Source organism: Ictidomys tridecemlineatus, unplaced genomic scaffold, assembly GCF_052094955.1.
Source record: "Ictidomys tridecemlineatus isolate mIctTri1 unplaced genomic scaffold, mIctTri1.hap1 Scaffold_78, whole genome shotgun sequence".
Taxonomy (NCBI): Eukaryota; Metazoa; Chordata; class Mammalia; order Rodentia; family Sciuridae; genus Ictidomys; species Ictidomys tridecemlineatus.
The window spans coordinates 460,470-476,591 of NW_027525752.1; the positions used below are offsets into that span (position 1 = coordinate 460,470).

At 36.4% G+C, this 16,122-nt stretch overlaps 1 pseudogene; it reads right to left on the reverse strand.

Moving 5' to 3' along the window:
* LOC144374622 (single-minded homolog 1-like) overlaps positions 1-16,122 on the reverse strand; it is a 38,130-nt pseudogene that overhangs the window by 8,006 nt on the left and 14,002 nt on the right.

Genomic DNA, 16,122 nt, shown 5'->3' on the forward strand with positions numbered 1-16,122 from the left:
CAGAGACAAGGCAGTATTGAAAAGCAAGATAGAAAAGACTCAGATTGTTTCAAAAGACCATGAATAGAGACAAGGATGTTAGCAATTCTGCTAGAGACTCTTCAGTAGGAAATGAGGATCATGGTTCAGAACATACTTCACTAAACACAATACTCAAATCATCTGCTGATAGGAATATGTTTGTTAAAGACACTGCTGATGAGGACTGAATAGGAAATGAGGAATTCCTTATCGGAAATAGTAGGAAATAGAATCCTAATTATATACTGATGGACAGTTTAGCAGATTGTGCCCTGCAGTTAAGTGAAAATCAGAACCTGAAAACATTTTATAAGACATTTAGCTGATGAGATTTTTAAAGCAAAAATGTTGAAAGTGTGCACTGATGTTTTCCTGATGTGAAGAATAAAAATGTAATAGTCTCATACTCAATAAGTGGATTTGAGGTTGCCCCCCCCAAAAAAAAATCTTTGCTTTTACATAAATAGTGCCTATGCCTTTCTCCATTTTGAAGTTTCCTCCAACACACTCTGCAGTGGATGGCACCAAAAGGTAAGGAATGCCTTAGACACAAGGTTTAGTACCACACTGTGATTTTGAGAAGGAATGACATGACTGTAATTAATTGGCAAACAATAACAACCAAAAATTAAAGGGAAAATCAGTAATATGTTGACAAGACATGGCCAAGCTCTCTATGCTCATAAGGGGAATCAAGTTATTCCTTCCTACTAGTTTATGAAACAAGCTGGTATGCAGCTATATACAGAGCTGCCACCAAACTGCCCCTGAATTTGTGTCCCTACCCTTCCAGTGATTTCTCCCTGCTCCTTCTTCTGAGTTCCTCCACCACTCCCTGTCTCTACTGCTCATTTGGTTCAACATTCCATCTTACAGTGTGGTCAAAGTTGTACCCTGCCAAACTCCTCTTGAATTCCTTCTTGTGTAACATCCTTTATTTACTGCCCAACACAATATCTCATATAGAACAGATGCTCACTTTGCGAGTGATTAACAAAATGATTCTAATTTCAATAAACTTTGATTCATCTCAAACCAAAAACTCAAAAAACTTTCAAACCTTTCCATACAAATGACAGATGTCTACTAGGTAAGCAAGTTCATGTGAGTTTTTTCAAATTTTCAGATTATGATTCATAATCATCCTGAAATTCTGTAAGAACCTAAATCAAAGAAGCCAATCCTATCTTACTATTTCAGTGTTATGCACATTGATTAAATGCATATATTTTGGCAAATTGCAATTCAGGCACAGCATATGTGATACTTGGGCATAATAAAATACTAAATTAATTTCATCCTAAACCATTTGGAACTATTGCAATTATACCGAAGGAATTAGAAGGAATAGTGTTGTTTGTTTGTTTGCTTGTTTGTTTGGTACTAAGGATTTAACCCAGGAGAACTCTACCACTGAACCACTTCCCCAGCCCCTGTAATTTTTTTAAAAAATTTTGGGACAGGGTCTTGATAAATTGCTTAGGGCCTTGCTAAGTTGCTGAAGCTAGCTTTGAACTTGAGATCCTCCCACCTCAGCCCCCAAGCAGCTTGGATTACAGGCATGCACTGCGATGCCCCACTAGGAACAATGCTTTAACCCCCAGAGAAATAACTTTTAGAAATCAATAATGAATATAATATCTCCACTTACAAAAAATTAAAAAGAATGTGAACAATGAACAAATTGCTGAGAAATGTTTTTAAAAGCATTAGCCTCATGTATGATAACCTATAGGAATTAAAGCAGCTAACAGAAGCAATTTTCCTTTTAAAATTGGCAAAGTTTTCTGAGTGACAATAAATCTCAATGAAAGAAGTTTAAATAAATGAGCATTTGTCTATGCTACTGGTAAGAGAGGATTGTTTACAAAGCAGCTTAAAACAGGTATACTTTAAATCCAGGAATATCAACTAGGAGGATTAAAACATTCCTAGAAAATAATCAAATATAAGCATCAAAAATATATATGACAGTGCTTATCAGATAATTTCTATTTTTAATTGGAAACAATGAAATAAGAACTAAAAATAAAGGAATTACTAAGTTACAATGTATCCATGTGAGGAAATGTTATATACTCATTAAATATCTCAATTACAGTGATAGAAAAAAAAACATAATGAAGTGACATTGTTTTCTATTTAAATTAGCATGTATTACATATGGACAGTGACAGGCAATGAACAAAAGTGTTATATGCAGGCATATCTGGCAAATAGTTGAAGACATGTTTCATCTTTTTATGTGTCTCTATTATCTTAATTCTTTATAATAGGCATGTATGTATAATCAGAAATAATGTTTCTTTAGAAAAACACTAATTGAGGCAAATTTCAGGCATCCCCACCTCATATTGAAATGGTTCCCCCAATTTTTTTTTATTTTTAGGGTTTTATCTTTGCACATACTAAATACAAAAGAGAAAACACTACAAAATCTTCTTTCCCACAGGCTACCTCCTGAGGCATAATAATTACAACTTAAATATCCAAATGTTCAAATGCTCTCTCAGTACCTGTATGTTTCCCCTAGTTTCTGATTTATTTTTCATCTTTAAAAGTTTACAGAATTATCTGTCTCTGAAGACTTACATATGAACTGTATGATTTTTATGTCTCCTTCTTTGGAGAATAGAACTTAAATTATTACTACAACTGAGGGGAAAAAGACTCGTTTTATGTGGTTTCCTAAAGTAATTTAGATTTGTGTGAATTAAAAATGGCATATTTATCATTGTTCAAATGAAGTCCCAATTTGGGGGGGTGGGCATAGCTTTTGCTTTAAGGAACTTAATTTTTATGATCAGAAAACCACTCTTTAGCTACTAAAGTTTTCAACATATTGCAAATCTTTCAGATCTAAGTTCCAAATGAAGTTGCTCTTATAGTTTTTCTATTTCTTATATTTGGGAGAGGTAAGGAGGATTTGGGTCTTTAAAAGTCAGATCAAAATAAAGCACAAAATGTCTTAATAATATCAATCAAAAGAAAAAGTAATACAATGTCAATCAGGTTTGTCTTTTTAAAAATTCTCAAACAAAAAGTAAACAAAATGCACACCTTATTCTGCCCCCTCTTTGCTATCTTCTTCCACTCCTTCCAACCTACCCCACCCTCTGTGTGCATTCCCCACACCCCACATGCACTTCACTCTCACTTATTAACCGAATGTTTTTCAAGTTCCCTTTAGAACTCTTCTAGTCCCTAGGAAAGAAAAGCAATGGGGAATCTCATCACCTAACACCTTATATTTGTTTGAGGCTCAACCTCACAGGAACAGCTTTCTCACCTAGTTATTCTGATCCTGAGCAAAGCTAATTTCTAAACTCTAAAAATACCTTCCACTCTGGCAGGAACTCCACACAATCTCAGGAACAGAAGAAAAAAAAACTCTAGCTAACATGAAATCATCAAAAACTGAGAAATTTGGACCCCAAATTGAAGGGCACAGTGTCTCTGAATTCCCCCACAGGGCCTCGGGTCTCAGGTAAGGAGATCCCACAAAGTAAACCCTCAGGACATGATTAGAAGCTCTGCCTTGCTCTACATAATACCAATGCACTGGAATTTCTGTGAATCACAGCAGAGTAGAATCTCAGACTTTGAACTCCACAGGAAAACACACAGCAAAAATAATAGCATAATGCAATGTTTTCAAATGCATAAATCTTCATTTGTTTACTTTAAATATTTTAAAATATGTCCTATTACATTTATTCTTGATTAAACCTCTTCTAGATAGTAATTCATTAATGGTTTCTTTACAGTTGCTGTGCAAACAGTTCATTCATATCTATGACATATCAAATCTCAGAGACATGTTCTTTAATTGCATTTATTTATTTCTAATCTTCTTAAGCTCTTACTACTGTAATGCCTGACTAAATATACACTAAGCTCTATTATTTAAAAGGTAAAATATATTTAAGATATATTTTATCAATAAAATTCACAACTCAACAATGTTCTATAATAATAATAATAATAATAATAATAATTATTATTATTATTATTATTATTTTTAGCCTCAGACATTATTTAAAACTTCCTGGTAGGATAGTTGTGGTTAAACAAAATAAGTTCTGAATGGTTGCTTGAGATTTTGGATTGCCCACTAAAATGCCAAAATTTTCATTGTGACTGTAGTTGGGATCAGAGAACTTTTATAATACGATTTAGAAGAGATATCAGAAGAACCCATCTAAAAAACAGGATATATATCTTCCTATTGTTATGATTTTTAGGCCTTGAGCAGCTTCCATGGCCACCATGAAGATGTCTCAATAGTTGTCTACTACTGGCTGAGACATAAAAATGTACTCATTTCTTTGGCTTCAGAAAGTTGGGCCAGAAAGAAATAAGAGTGTATTTTCATCTGTTATTTTTTCTTTTTCTTAAGAGTGAGTGAGAGAGAGAATTTTTAGTATTCATTTTTTAGTTTTCCACGGACACAACACCTTTTTTTGTATGTGGTGCAGACACAACACCTTTTTTTTGTATGTGGTGCTGAGGATCAAACCCGGGACCGCACGCATGCCAGGCAAGCGCGCTATTGCCTGAGCCACATCCCCAGCCCCTGTAATTTTTTCTTGATTCAGTTTTTCTGCTTCTCTTAAAGCTGTGATTCCCTAATTTCAGCATCATCATAAGCTTGTTAAAAGACAACTCGCTGGGGCTGGGATTGTGGCTGGGTAGAACACTTGCTTGGCATATGTGAGTCACTGGGTTCAATTCTCAGCACCACTAAAAATTAAAAAATAAAAAGGTGCATTGACAACTTAAAAAACAAACAAACAAACAACAACAACAACAACAACAAAAAAAAACCCACTCGTTGCTTCCGCCCCTCAGAGCACCTCATTGGCAGGTTTAGGGTGGAGCCCAACAATTTGCATTTTTAACAAGGTTCCCAGTAGTGCTGAGGCTGCCAGTCAGGACACCATACTTTGAGAATTACAACAGTTGATATCTGGGATGAGAAAAACCAATGGTCTCAGGTGAAGGGGACTGCAATAGTCTCAGGTGAAAGGGATCACAGAGAAGATTAAAAAAAACACACACACTGAAAAGAGAGGGAACATTCCAAAGACAAAATCCAACCTTCACACTTTCTTCAGAACTTAACCTGACTGCAGAGACCACTGAAACACTTCTTGCCCACTCCTGGACCCTGCAACTGCCTGGAATGTCTGCTCCCTCCCAACCTTCTATTCCTGCAGATCCCAAACATTGGAAAGCTGCAAGACATGGTCTTCAGGCTGCTTCTCTTCTATTACTCCATTAGCTTTACATTCCATACACTGATGACTCCCAATCACTATCCCAGACCTTCCCACCCTAAAAACATCCAAGTGCCACTGACTATGTGACATTTACCAGCTTATGGATGAAGAGCATCTTAAAGTAGATACAACCACACAACCTTGATTGCAGTCACTGCCTGCAAAACTGCTTTTTCCCACTATTCATACAGGTCCCTCTGGCTCTCTTTTACTGACCACGCATATCCAATCCTTTCCCTGAATCTGACCCTTCCCCTCCCTCCCTTGCAAACCGTCATCTTCTCTCACCTAGTTAATTATAATAATGACCTAACTGCTCTCCCTACCTCCACTGTCTACCCTCCACAAAGCCTGATCCACACTGGCCAGAGGATATTTCATATCAAACATTAGATTATGCCATGCCTTTGTTCAAAGTGTTCATTGGCTTCCCAAATTTTTCCAGACCCAACATGATCTGACTCTGCCCATTCTTGTTGCATCACCTCCTTCCACTCTCCTCCTCCCTTACCCTGTGGCAGCCACAGTGACCATTCTTCAACATGCCCAGATGGTATCCACCTCAGGACCTTTACATGTGTTTTTGGAATGTTCTCCCTGTGGGTGTGACCATGGCTGGGTCCCATTCAAGAGTTTCTAAGGAAGCATTCCCAGAACACTCCCATCTCTTTGACCTACTTAATTTATTTTTCTATCACTTCTTGATATTTTATGACAGTTTATTTGTTTGTAAGTACCATATTTCCCACTAAAGTGGATGCTCCATGAGGCCAGGGACTTCTGTCTCCCTTGGGCACACTGTAGCCCTATCACAAAGTCCAGCACACAGAAGGCACGGGGGAAATAATTGCTGAATGAATGAACAAATCTTCCCCCAATCGCCATAGAGAGGACTCCACTCTAAAACATTTCTTACCATCTCTTTAATTATAGCAACAGAAATTAAGCTGATTCTAATGATAAAAATTTGTTTATAAAGTAAGTCCTATTGAGTGGACAGAAAAGACAGAAATTATATTGTAAAATATGTAATGTCTCTAAATAGTTCCTCTTGGTGTTCAAACACCCTTCACAAAAAAGTGCTACCCTTCACTTTGCTATGATCTTTAATTGTTCTAACTGGAGGGATGAAGTTGACACCCACCCTGCCCTGCCCTTTGTGGGCTGCATTCCTCTAGCATTTCTGAGCTGTAACACTGAAGGGATTCACTACCCAATAACAGCACAACAAATGCTTCACCTTGCCAGGATGGTAGCATTGACACTAAGTATAAATGCTGTGAGTTCTAACCTAATAGTCTCTTAATGACTTGTAAAAATAAAATGAAGAACCTTGTGTTGAATTTTGTTAGATCTGGAAAAAAAAGCAGCTCTTTCCCAGCCACCTATTTGGACAATATCAATTAGTGCAAGTGTTGAAGGAAGTGAATCTCATGGGTTCTTCCCTCCAGTCACCAGAACTTACTATAGTTATCATAACCTCTGAGAATAGAATTAATGACTGGAGAGCAGCAAAAATGCACAGACCCCCAAAATGCTCAAAACCCAGGATTCTACTTTTGTGATGGTTACAGTTGGAAGAAACAGCACACTCAAAGGTTGCATTACCAGAAAATGTTGCTATTCTCAGTGAGATGCAAAAAGTGGCAAGAGACTTGAGTTTAAAAGTACAAACACAAGAGAATCCCACCTTAATGGGTACTATTATGACATCCAGTTCAATATAATGAGGCTATTTCCAAGATCTGGCCAGCAGCCCAAATTAGCACAGCTTTACTGATGTGGATACAGCAAATTCTGTTTGAACAAGAAATCTCTGGGAAAAAAGATCCTTTCACAGGCTCTATTCATTTAACAATAAATCAAAGGGAAAATATCCTTCTGGTAAAGACAGTAGCTCCCATCCTAGTAAAATATTAGATGTTCTAAATAAAATAATACTCTATGGGACATACTTATTGATGGCTACTTTGTGAAAACATCATTACTGTTGATATTAAATTGGTAAAGAGAAAATGGAATTGGGCCTAGGAGTGAGGATATTATTGCATGCAGTTGAGTAGGTACCAAGTCCACCCAAAGAGTGAAGGAAATGAGTCACTTTGTGGAGACCCCATAGAAAACAAAAGAGTCAACTCTCCATGGACTTTTGCAACACATCTTCAAGGAGTTAAAAATTACTTCATAAATATTAAGAATCATATGAAATTGCCAATATTGGCAATTTCAAAATATTCTGTTTTAATACACAGAAATGGCAATTTCACATAGTTCACCCTAAAACAATATCACCATGGTAAAGACAGCATATCAAAGAGGACATTGGTGAGCACTGGAGTCCAGGCTCTGGGTTCATATGCCTGCTGGACCACTCACTAGCTGTGTTATATCAGCTAAGTCACTCAACCCCACTGACTGAGCCTCTTGCACAAAGTAGCAGGACCTCAGATGTGAATCCTTACTCCTTAAGTTTCCTAAGCAAGAAAATTAATAAAGCAACTTGCCACCCTCCTTCAGCTTAGAGCTACTGATCATCTTCCAGCTTCTCACAGACAGAGCAGCAATGCCTGCAAATTATCCCATACAAAGAAAAATAAATAAATAAAAATTTTGCAAAACCTAAAACAATTCACAACAATTTTTAAATGTAATACATCTGCAAAGACTATTTTGAATCTATAATGATTAAAATTCACCAGGAGTCATAATAGTATTCAGTCCCCCAAATATTGAAAATTCCTCTTCAAAGCAAAACAAAAAATGAGCCCAACATCACTCTAACAGAACAAAAATCAACTCAAATACAGCTACTCTTTCTTCTTGAGGTAATGAGATCACAGAGACTGCCTTGGTCCACATCCTTGTGAGAGTTACTGTTGGGCTCCTTAGCTTGCAGCCAGATACTTTGCTGCCAATTATGAACTCTCTTACTACACACACACACACACACACACACAAAAAAAAAAAAACAACCCACACCACCCAATGAGCCCAACTCTTCCTACAGCTTTCAGTACCCACTCCCATATCTAGTCAGCAGTCTCATAGCTCATATACCTGTGAGTTTCACACCCGTGAGCTCATTCCCCCAGGGTGTCCTGTGTTGTGCCTTGGCACTTTGGGCTCTCCTTTTTTTTAACTGTGAATGGCAGCACTTCCCTCAATGAAAGCAACTCAGTCATCTGCAAGCCTATGAGCAATCAAGTAGGACACCATTTGTACTTATGCTTGTTTCTTTTTTCTGCAGGCACTGTCATTCATTTGGATAGTCCTCAAACTTGTCTCAGCACCTATCATATATAGTGCTCAATAAATCTTTTATGAATGCTTAAAGACACACTCATACTAAAAAAGTGAAGGAGGGGGATGGGGTTGTGGCTCAAAGGTAGAGTGCTCACCTAGCATGGGCAAGGCTCTGGGTTCAATCCTCAGCACCACATAAAAATAAAATAAAATAAAATAAAGGTATTGTGTCCAACTACAACTAAAAAATAAATATTTTTTTTTAAAAAAGTGAAGGAGGATCTACCAGTCCCTTCCAGACACATCAGAATGACTTCTTTTTTTTATTCTTGGATAAATACCTCTCTCCCTAAGGCTCATGCTTTCCTTCCTTCAGCCCAATACCAACACATATCTATTGTGTGCTTACTGCAGACTAAAAATTATTTGATTTAATGTCACTAAAATAACCAATAACAATCAACATTTACTCAATGCTACTTTGTGGGAATCACAGTGCCATTATCTCATTTAAAGTTCACAATGACTCTGTGAAGTAGACTCTATTCCACCTGAATTTGCAGATTAAAAAAGAATAAGGAAATTAAGCCAATTACCCACAGGCATAGAGCTAGTGAGCGGTAGTACTGGGAGTAGTCAGCAGAGTCTAATATGCTATGTTACATAATAAAAATATGCACTGATATCTTATTTCATAACACATTTTTAAAATATCTTCTAATACAACCCTATGTTTTTTAGGACTTGAAACACCCAACTTAGAAGCCTAGGGGGTAGATGGGCATCATGGAGCACACCTGTAATCCCCACTAGTCTGAAGCCTAAAGCAGGAGGACTGCAAGATGAAGGCCAGCCTAGAACTCAAGTTTTTGAAACCCTGTCTCAAAACACTTTTTAAAAAGAGGTGGGTATTCAGGGGGTAGGGTGATTACCTAGCATGTCAGAGACCCTGGATACAATCCTCAGGATCTCTACCACCACCCCCCCCCCAAAAAAATAAATTAAAAGAAACCTAGAAGTTAGACTGCCTCATGTTCTAACAGCAGCAGAATTATAATGTCAAAGAAGGCCCTTTGGCCCTGCAAATCTTAAACAAATCATAGAGAGACTTTGCACCTCCCTGGCCTCCAATCTGCTATTTGATGACCTACTCTGTATCTCACACTTTCTTTCTAAAGATAATTTTTAAAATACAAGAATCCTACATGTAGAAGTACTGTTCAATGTGTTTAATATTCAATTTAGAATACTGGTATCCATAAAATCTTTAAAAACTGTGTTTTATGCATAGGTGCTAAAAAATATTTTATTACTAAAGCCAGGTCAACATGTTGAAGATATATCAGTAATAATTTGAGAAAGACAAAGGTTTGGGGGAAAGCAGTTTCCAGTTATGATGAAACATGCTCAGTTCCAAAAAAACAGTTCAGAGTAAAGAAGGTAATGAAGGAAAGAAAACCTCAGTTAGACAAGAATAGCAAGACAATCGCTGTTTGCATGTGATTTTCAGAGTGACACTGTTACAAGAGTGACTACTGGGAAAAGAATATGTGACAATGATCACAGGTAACTTGCTTATGTCAAAAATCCAATCCTCAAAATCCCATCCTTTTCCTGACAGCTCCACTCTCACTTTTAGCTCCTTTGAATTATGTGCCTTCAGCAAATAGTGTAAACTAACCATATCATTTCTGACTTGTTTCTTTTCCCCTGTATTCTTAGGTATTTCAAGGACTCTCTTCTATTTTGCCCACTAAAGTGTAACTGGTCTTGAGTTTTCCAGATTTCTGCTTCACATATCTTTGCAATTAATCATTGCAACCTGCCACATTCTGCCAAATAGTGGTGATACAGCCATGTGCTGGCAATGCAGAACAATGAGGAACACACAAAAGGCCTCAGCATACACCATAAGAAAGGCCAGTGTTTCATGTTTTATGCACTTTGCATTATACTTAGTAACATTAACAAGATCAACAAAACACTGGTTCCAACTAAATTAGAGATTTGGTAGAAGCTGTTTTTTAGAAACTTCTTTTTCCCTAGGAAAGTAGCCTGTGTAAAGCAGTTTCAACATCCCTGGAACAAAGAAGGCACTTGGGAAATTCTGGTTGACCCTCCCTCCAAGCAGAAATCTCTGCTTCCTTTAGAGCACATGATGATAAGAGCAAAGCACAGGGTGAGCCCAGCCAACTGCAGAAGTCACCACACACACAGAGCACAATGCTCAGAGGGCTGGGAGTCAAGAGACTGCAGAAAAGAGAGGAAATAAAACCTACATTTTTTGGATGTGAGGATTTAAAATTCACATTCATGAGGGAACTACTCTTTTTTTTTTCCAAAAGCATTTTAATTGACATCACAAAATTCAAAAAAGCTAATAATAGATCTTGGAGCCAAATACTTTTCTAGCTACTCCTCTATTATCTCTTGTAGTCCTCTGTAAATCTCTAAAAGGTGGGAACAAGTGTCTACTTTCACAAAAGGAAAAACAAGGGTTAAAGGGGTAGCATGACCTACTTAAGATCTCACAGTTATTATGGAACAGTTTTGATTCCCATCCAGACCCACCTGATGCCAAGACCCATGGCTACCCTGCCTGGTTGCTTAGAATGATATAGGGACTTTACAACCAACAAAATCATAAGCTCACTGCAATATCATCTCCTTGAGCAAAATTCATAGATGGCAAACAGATGGGCTAGGCTCAGAAAGACGCAAAAACATGAATCCTCTACAAATAGGAAGTCACCACACATCCTTCTCAGCTCTGTAATCACCATGGACAATCACTCTCCATGGCATGAGATAGGAGAAAGGGAACTGAGGTTGGGGCAGTCTCTCTTTAAAGCAAGGTGCAACATTAATGCTCCATTGATAGGGATTCAGGTATTCCAATTTGTCTAAACTCCAGACAATCTTTATTTGTATGGCACTTATGCATAGATACGAGCACTTTAACTCAGAGAATTTTTAATCACCATTTAATCATCTGGAAAGACATCACAAACCAATTAGAACAGAGATGTAAGCACCAGATAAAGGGAAAGCAATAGCAGTAAATATAATTTACTAAAATTATAAAGATAGACACATCCTCCCCCATTAAACATGCACATGCCGTGAACCAAACATAACAGCATTCCTCAAATGAGTAGACTAAGTAGGAAACAAAGACATGCTTTTGGGGGTTCAAGTAAAGCCTTCCTTGAATTTCTCCACCTATACACAATACTTGCATGAGTCCCTGCCTTCAAATAAGGCAATGATCCATGTCTTCCCATGATGTGACTCAAAGAAGACAACACTTTCCTCCCAAAAGCTAGACTCCAAGAAAACCAGAAGAGGGTGGGAAGGCAGGTCATTGAGCACATACCAAGCAGCCAACACCTAGGAACTAACAGGATGGTTCTGTGAGTCACTAGGTTAAGGCAACAACAAAGGAAAGACTGGAGGTCAGAATGGCCTGGGGAAAAGGAAGCAGCCAGGAAGTGGCCATGCCAAGGGGCCAGAGGATGGCACAGCATCCCAGAGAATGCTGGAGAGTTCTCCATTCCAGTTCTTCAATAGAACCCCTAGAGGAGAATGGCAGCTATCATCAAATCTTCCCCATTTCCCCCAAAGGCAGAAAAGAGTCAACACACACACACACACACACACACACACACACACACACACCATCTAGGAAATACCCGACTGCCACAACAGGTAAATCATGTCAAATCTGACAAAAAAGGATAACTTCTCTTACTAATCCACATATGTGTGTGTGTGTGTGTGTGTGTGTGTGTGTGTGTGTGTTTGGCTTCTGGGGATTTAACTAAAAGGAGCTTTACAACTGATATAAAACTAGAGAGTTCTTTTTTATTTATAATTTTAAGACAGGGTCTTGCTAAGTTGCTGAAAGTCTAACAAATTTCTAAGGCTGACCTTGAACATGTAATCCTCCTGCCTCACCTCCTGAGTCACTGAAATTATCAGCTTATACCATGCCACTCAACTGAAAATGATATATTCTTAATTGAATATACTGGAGAAGACATCACTGCTACATCTTAGCTAGTGAAATGTATACACTAAGCAGCAACACAGAGGTAGCTTTTCAAATCTTGAATTCAGGTCAAAGCTTATCTTGAAGCTGGATAAGCTGAACACTACAGGCTTTATTCATTTAAATCCATTCCTCTCTCCCTGACTTGTTCCTCTCCGAAACCACAAACCTCTCATTCTCATACACAGAGAAGGACAGGATTCCACAGTTGACACAAAATCCTTTAATTCTGGCTTTAGGAGGATGAGAGATTTGAAGGTAGGTGAGTCAATGGGCATAAAGCGATAATTAGGGAAAAGAAATGAGTTCAATGTTCTATTACACAGTAGGGTAGAATAATGTAACCTATTTCAAAACAGGATTTTGGGGCTGGGGTTGTGATTTAGTGGTAGAGTGCTTGCCTAGCATGTGTGAAGCACTGGGTTTGAGCCTCAGCACCACATAAAAAATAAATGAAATGAAAATATTGTGTCCATGTATAACTAAAAATATTTTAAAACAAAAAAATAAAAGAATTCAAGTGGTCTTAGCAAAAAGAAATCATGACTGAGGTAAAAAATATGCTAATTACCCCAATTCAATTATTTCATAACATGTACTAAAGCAACACACTATAGCCATAAATACAACAGTACAATTATATGCTAATAAACATTTTTATAATGTTCTGGTTTCATCACTTACTCATCATCTCTGAGCCTCAGTTTCCTCACCTAGAAAATAAGAAGTGTGATTTCTCTAAACCAAACATCACTCAGAGTGTTCAAGAAACAAATTAGGCGATAGTACTTTGAAAGAAATACGCAGTCAGCGAATGCTTTTTAAAATATTCAAAGTTTATAAGCTTATAAAAGATGAATTCTAAACCAAATAAATATACATTATTTTGCTAATAAATTATAATAAAGACTATATGAAGGATAAGATTAAATTGAGTAATGGTAGTGTGAATATCAAAAGGGATTAAATATCCCAACTCTTCAGTTTAATAAAATGTTTGGTATTTAAAAAATTACTATTAATACCAATGTGTCTCCAATTTGTTTTGGTAATCATAAAGGTACATAAAAGACCATCTGAAAATGACAACTAGAACTTGGCTATTCAATATTATCATAGTAAAGATTAAACACAATTGTGAATCAAATCTAATTTGTTGGTATACATTAGGGTACAATATTTTTGTAGTTCTAGAAATTAATGTTATTTTGAATTGCCAAAAAGATTATTAAACTTATGCAATGAGTTCTCCATAGATCTGAGGAATGAAAGTAAATTATTTTATATTTGCTGTAACTTGGGAAGTCAAAATGTGCTTCATCTGACATCACTTATAATATAAAAGAGTGGTTTTGCTAACAGCAAAATAAAATTTATTTTGATAATTATATATAATTATTAACTAAGTCTTAAGAAGCATGTCCTAAAATTTACTACTAATGACAATATCATTGCCCTTTAAATAAATTCTAACAAATTTGAATTTGAGCACCCCAATGAATTTAACACCAGTTATGTATTTAAAGAACAAACCAGTACGAGCATATTTTATGTTTGCTTCTTTAAAGAGGTTTATAAAGTTTTATAACCACAGAATATGCTAACATTTAAAAATTCTAATTGTGAAAAACACGTTTTTCATAATGGTTAACTGTGAGAACATGTAATAGTATTAAAACAAGAATAAAAAAATATGGGGCCATTATCATGTGGGCCCTTTCTCCCTTTGATATAAGGAAGGATGTTTCTCTGGCATTTGCCCTAACTGTTTGAGAGAGAGAATTTTTTAAATATTTATTTTTTAGTTTTTGGCATACACAACATCTTTGTTTGTATGTGGTGCGAGGATTGAACTCGGGGTGCACACATACCAGGCAAGTGCGCTACTGCTTGAGCCACATCCCCAGCCCTGTTCTACAAATTTAAAGGAGGTATTTAGAAAACAACAAGCATGGTATATAACACTAATAAGTATTTTTTTTTCTATCTGTTCTACTTTTAGTAGCACAGTAATAGAAATTTTAACATGGAAAACTTTTTTTTTCCTCCTACATGCTCTGTAAATCACTTTAAATGTAAAACATCATGTGAGATTTTCCACTAAAGCAGTGTTTCATCTAAACAGATTAAATAAGCAGAAAAGCTCTCCTTACCAACAAAAAGTGGTTTAAAATATTAAATCTGTCTGATTACACAATTACAAATTACTCACTAAATCTACTTTCTTACTTTCCAAGTACAATATCAAAATAGTACTTACTTATAATTCTCATTAGAATTCTAGTTTAAAATATATTAATATTTAGGACTACCTTCTACAGAAGTCCCCTCACAGAATATCATATATCAATCAAACTTATTGAGGTCATACACCAATGAGTACTTGATGGATATTAGTGGCAGATTGTTTCTAATGTCATCAGTAAACTAGCTCTCATCTGTATTTTTTGCAAGCTTCTACACACAGTAATTTTGAATACTATAAATATGTCATCATAAATGATACAGTGACTAGACAGGAGAATGCTATGTAAGTAGAAAGTACCATGATGTCTCTGGCTTACTTTAGAATTATTTAGCAGGGAAAAATAAACATAAAATAGATATACATATAGGTAGAGACAAAATAAATACAGCCAACATTAACATTTGTTGAAACTAGATGATACGTACATGGATATTCATTGTACTAGACTAACCACAGGCACCCACCAGAGGACTGAGTGTGTGTGTAATGCTTGTGATGTCTCAGACATACAAAGCACTTTGTTAAAGAATGTCCATTTCCTTTCCATGGTAAGTAGACATAATTTTTCACCCTCTAATACTTCTATTGCTCAGAGTGGCTTATGTTATGAGTTATGCATTGCCATTTTCTCTTGTTTATTTTAATAATATGAAAAATTACATTCATAAAATAAATGGTTTTGTTTCATGATACCCCAAAAAGTGTAAATTTTTCACTCTATATTGAAGTACAGTTTTCTTGCTATTGCAAAAATCTAATAATATTTAACACTATTTACTAAAATGAGAGTCTTCTTAATAACAAGCTATTATTCTTGAATACTGAAACATCACCTACACCAAATTCATTTTGTAAGTCTATTGAATTTACTTTTCTTATTAAACTGGGCACCGAGCAAATAGTTTTAATGCAAGCATAATATTTCCAACTACTACATTTTTAATTTGGCAATCTAAAACAATGTGGAATGAATCCAATTCTCATTGATTGGATTCCAAAAAGCACCCTTAACCCACCACAAAGACAAAACAGCATTTTTACTATCTGGTGTCAACGCTCTCAAGTAGAGAAATTCTGAGGTCCCCTAAAAATCACAAGAATTTCAATGTCTAAAAAACCAAACTGCATACACAAAAGGCTCTTTATAAAGGCTTCAACCCTAAGCAATTCTACTTTCACAAACATTATACAGAACATAACATACTTTCCTCAGGAAGTGCACACCCCACCATGTGATCAGACTGAAGGGCCACACCAGCTACCAGAAAGAATTATGG